Source organism: Astyanax mexicanus, unplaced genomic scaffold (genome assembly GCF_023375975.1).
Source record: "Astyanax mexicanus isolate ESR-SI-001 unplaced genomic scaffold, AstMex3_surface scaffold_104, whole genome shotgun sequence".
NCBI lineage: Eukaryota > Metazoa > Chordata > Actinopteri > Characiformes > Acestrorhamphidae > Astyanax > Astyanax mexicanus.
The window spans coordinates 15,001-20,000 of record NW_026040030.1 but is presented as its reverse complement, the minus strand read 5'-3'; the positions used below and the strand labels follow the sequence as shown (position 1 = coordinate 20,000).

The 5,000-nt window shown below is 53.7% G+C and overlaps 2 non-coding genes across 2 annotated transcripts; both read right to left on the bottom strand.

The window, feature by feature from the left end:
- Positions 1 to 558: 558 nt before the first annotated feature.
- LOC125788558 (5.8S ribosomal RNA) lies at positions 559 to 712 on the bottom strand. Its single transcript, XR_007429618.1, has one exon. It is a non-coding gene; the product is annotated as a 5.8S ribosomal RNA (ribosomal RNA).
- Positions 713 to 1,085: 373 nt separating this feature from the next.
- Positions 1,086 to 2,949, bottom strand: LOC125788561 (18S ribosomal RNA). The gene has a single exon (XR_007429621.1). It is a non-coding gene; the product is annotated as an 18S ribosomal RNA (ribosomal RNA).
- Positions 2,950 to 5,000: the final 2,051 nt, after the last annotated feature.

The window sequence follows — 5,000 nt, the reverse complement described above, 5'->3', positions numbered from 1 at the left end:
GGGAGGTTCGATTCGGCCGGAGGACGAAGGATGAAAACGGGAAGAAAAAAACTTAAGCCCCCCTCTTCGCCTTCTACCGGAGCTATCCTACCAACCTCTCTTTTGCCGCGCTCTCGGCCCGAACGAAAAGGAGAGGGAGGACGGAGATCCGCCGACGGAGAGACGGCGCGCGTAACGGGCAGCCAGAGAGGGTAAAACCCACCGGCAGCCGTCGCTACGACGTCTCTCCACGGATCGCCGCCACCTCTCCCCTTGCCGGAACGAGGAACGGTAGAGGACGGTGTGTGGAAAGCCGGCCTCCGAGACCCATCGCTGGGCAACGGAGACGAAGGCGAGAGGGGTGGACGAAAGTCTTTTCCCCCGCGATCAAGCCCGTCGAGCGGCTTTTGTCGAGTCCCGAACGAGAAGGGAACCTGACCGAGTCTGCTTTTAGGAAGACGAAGGCGCCTCGGATCGGGCACCTGCGAACCTCCAGCCGCGGTCCCCTCGAACCGTCTCTTAACTCTTCCCCGGAGGGAAGAGGGAGACGGAACGAAAAGGTCCGATAGATTGGAATAGCGACCCTCAGACAGGCGTGGCCCCGGGATTGACCCGGGGCCGCAATGTGCGTTCAAAGTGTCGATGATCAATGTGTCCTGCAATTCACATTAGTTCTCGCAGCTGGCTGCGTTCTTCATCGACGCACGAGCCAAGTGATCCACCGCTAAGAGTTGTACTCTTTATGGTTGTTTTTGTTTCGAAGCCATGTAACCAACAGACACAAAAAGTGACGGTTTGAAATAATGTTTTACGGCAGCCGCGGGTACGGGCGCCCCGGAACGCCTAAGCGAACTCGGGGTCATCAAACCGCGCCGCCGAGCCGCCTCCGGAGTAAGAAACCCCGCAGACGGACTTCGGGGGCCAGGTACCCGTCTCCCTTTGGCCGTAAAACACGTTTTTTGCTCAGGACACCGTTTTTCGATCAAGTCATTAAAAGGCCGAAGGGAATCCCTGTAGTTCCCAACGTCGGGCCGTGGCTTGAACATTTTTTGTTTGTGGAAATGGGAGTCGCGCCTACTGGGAGACACTACCAACCCAAGTCCCGGTAATGATCCTTCCGCAGGTTCACCTACGGAAACCTTGTTACGACTTTTACTTCCTCTAGATGATCAAGTTCGATCGACTTTTCAGCACAGCACCAAGGCCCCGCGAAGGAGCCCCGGCGTGGCCGATCCGAGGACCTCACATAACCATCCAATCGGTAGTAGCGACGGGCGGTGTGTACAAAGGGCAGGGACTTAATCAGCGCGAGCTGATGACCCGCACTTACTGGGAATTCCTCGTTCATGGGGAATAATTGCAATCCCCAATCCCCGTCACGAACGGGTTTAAGCGGATTACCCGCGCCTCTCGGCGTAGGGTAGGCACACGCTGGCCCGGCCATTGTGGCGCGCGTGCAGCCCCGGACATCTAAGGGCATCACAGACCTGTTATTGCTCCATCTCGCGTGGCTATACGCCACTGGTCCCTCTAAGAAGTTAACCGCGACCGCGGGGGGCCGCGTAACTATTTAGCACGAAGGAATCTCGTTCGTTATCGGAATTAACCAGACAAATCACTCCACCAACTAAGAACGGCCATGCACCACCACCCACAGAATCGAGAAAGAGCCATCAGTCTGTCAATCCTTTCCGTGTCCGGGCCGGGTGAGGTTCCCCGTGTTGAGTCAAATTAAGCCGCAGGCTCCACTCCTGGTGGTGCCCTTCCGTCAATTCCTTTAAGTTTCAGTTTTGCAACCATACTCCCCCCGGAACCCAAAGACTCTGGTTTCCCCGCACGCTGCCCGGCGGGTCATGGGAATAACGCCGCCGGATCGCGGGTCGGCATAGTTTACGGTCGGAACTACGACGGTATCTGATCGTCTTCGAACCTCCGACTTTCGTTCTTGATTAATGAAAACATTCTTGGCAAATGCTTTCGCTTTCGTCCGTCTTGCGCCGGTCCAAGAATTTCACCTCTAGCGGCGCAATACGAATGCCCCCGGCCGTCCCTCTTAATCATGGCCCTGGTTCAGGAAACCCACAAAATAGAACCGGAGTCCTATTCCATTATTCCTAGCTCAGGCATTCAGGCGAGTTTGGTGCCCGCTTTGAACACTCTGATTTTTTCAAAGTAAACGCTCCGGACCCCTGAGGACCGGACACCCAACCAAGGGCATCCGGGGGGCGCCGGGAGGCAGGGTCTGGGACAGGCGGTAGCTCGCCTCGCGGCGGACCGCCAGCCCACTCCCGAAGTCCAACTACGAGCTTTTTAACTGCAGCAAATTTAATATACGCTATTGGAGCTGGAATTACCGCGGCTGCTGGCACCAGACTTGCCCTCCAATGGGTCCTCACCCATGTGTTTAGGATACGTTCATTCCGATTACAGGGCCTCGAAAGAGACCTGCATCGTTATTTTTCGTCACTACCTCACCGTGTCGGTAATGGGTAATTTGCGCGCCTGCTGCCTTCCTTGGATGTGGTAGCCATTTCTCAGGCTCCCTCTCCGGAATCGAACCCTGATTCCCCGTTACCCGTGGTCACCATGGTAGCCCCCTATGCTACCATCGACAGCTGATAGGGCAGACATTCGAATGAGACGTCGCCGCCGCGGTGGGCGCGCGATCGACCCGAGGTTATCTAGAGTCACCAAAGGGCCGGGGGAAACCCTCGCGGGTCCCCCCGGGTGGGTTTTGGGTCTGATAAATGCACGCATCCCGGCCCCCCCGAGAGAGGACCGGTCAGCGCTCGTTTGCATGTATTAGCTCTGGAATTACCACAGTTATCCGAGTAACGTGTGGAGCGATCAAAGGAACCATAACTGATTTAATGAGCCATTCGCAGTTTCACTGTACCTTCCGTGTGCACTTAGACCTGCATGGCTTAATCTTTGAGACAAGCATATGTTACTGGCAGGATCAACCAGGTTGCTGCGAGTGGTTTTTGTCACAGAAAAAACCATTGGTTCTTAGAGGGGAGAGGGATCGGCCCCGTACCGTCCGAAGGACCCCCCGGGGAGGGGGGGACGGGCGGAGAGGCTCGTCCGAGCTCACCCCTCATTGCTCCCAGTGGAAATTAGTGTGGCAACTCCGCTGCGCGAGTTCCCGCTTGCTTCGGGGATAACAAGGAAACGCTCGTTCCGAAACCGGGGGTCCGGAGCTTTTTGAAGCCGGGTGCTGGAGCTCGGTTGGACGCGAGGACCACCGAGGCATCCGAGTCCGACGGCTCCGGGCCGACCGGTTATCGTGTAGGGCAGATTGAGATATAGACGGGCCGTCTACGACTCCCTCGGATAGGTTCGGAAAGGTCCTCCCCCTGACGGAGGACCCCCCTGGAGGCTAACCCGCTGGGTCGGGTAGGAACGCACCGCGCACAGTGGCCACGGAGGGCCGCGCGGTTGCCTACCCAGGCGGGCTCGGTAGTCCATTCGATCGGGTCAAAATAATGAAAGAGATACCCCCCCTGGAACCGTCTCTGGAAGTTTGGTTTTTCCTCCGTACCGCCTGGGGGGCGGGGGGCGGGACGGAGGCCGACCTGCGGAGCTTCTTGGTCGGGTAGGATCGGGTCCGTGTTATAGTGTCCAAAAATCCACTTTGGAACCATTATTGGGGCTTTATTTAAGCTCTGCCATGCTTAGAAATGAATGGAGAATCATCTCCAGTGCTTGGACCCCTAGTCATTGCCACTCTCCTCAACAGTCCGACGGCACCCCTTTGAAAAACCCCCCGACGAAAAATCCTCCAGAGCGCGGGCGAACTCGCTCCGAGGCCGACCGGAGTGCACCTTCGTCGGGCAAGGGAGTCGGGCGAAGGGGGTCAGAAATCCTGGAGCTCGCCACCCTCACTAGTTTTTGGCGTGAAATGGTAGACCAAAAGTGGGGACTTAGAAAAATTTCGCACTTTTTCGACCTACCACTGGTAGACCGAGTGGGACTTAGTCATTTTTTCAGCTTTTTCGGGCCTACCACTGGTAGACCAAGTTGGACTTAGTCATTTTTTCAACTTTTCGAGCCTACCACTGGTAGACCAAGTTGGACTTAGTCATTTTTTCGACTTTTCGAGCCTACCACTGGTAGACCAAGTTGGACTTAGTCATTTTTTCGACTTTTCAGAGCTACCACTGGTAGACCAAATGGGACTTAGTCATTTTTTCAACTTTTCGAGCCTACCACTGGTAGACCAAGTTGGACTTAGTCATTTTTTCAGCTTTTTCGGGCCTACCACTGGTAGACCAAGTTGGACTTAGTCATTTTTTCGACTTTTCAGAGCTACCACTGGTAGACCAAGTTGGACTTAGTTATTTTTTCAACTTTTCGAGCCTACCACTGGTAGACCAAGTTGGACTTAGTCATTTTTTCGACTTTTCAGAGCTACCACTGGTAGACCAAGTTGGACTTAGTCATTTTTTCAACTTTTCGAGCCTACCACTGGTAGACCAAGTTGGACTTAGTCATTTTTTCGACTTTTCAGAGCTACCACTGGTAGACCAAATGGGACTTAGTCATTTTTTCAACTTTTCGAGCCTACCACTGGTAGACCAAGTTGGACAGTCATTTTTTCGACTTTTCGAGCCTACCACTGGTAGACCAAGTTGGACTTAGTCATTTTTTCGACTTTTCAGAGCTACCACTGGTAGACCAAGTTGGACTTAGTTATTTTTTCAACTTTTCGAGCCTACCACTGGTAGACCAAGTTGGACTTAGTCATTTTTTCGACTTTTCAGAGCTACCACTGGTAGACCAAGTTGGACTTAGTCATTTTTTCGACTTTTCAGAGCTACCACTGGTAGACCAAGTTGGACTTAGTCATTTTTTCGACTTTTCAGAGTTACCACTGGTAGACCAAGTTGGACTTAGTCATTTTTTCAACTTTTCGAGCCTACCACTGGTAGACCAAGTTGGACTTAGTCATTTTTTCGACTTTTCGAGCCTACCACTGGTAGACCAAGTTGGACTTAGTCATTTTTTCGACTTTTCGAGCC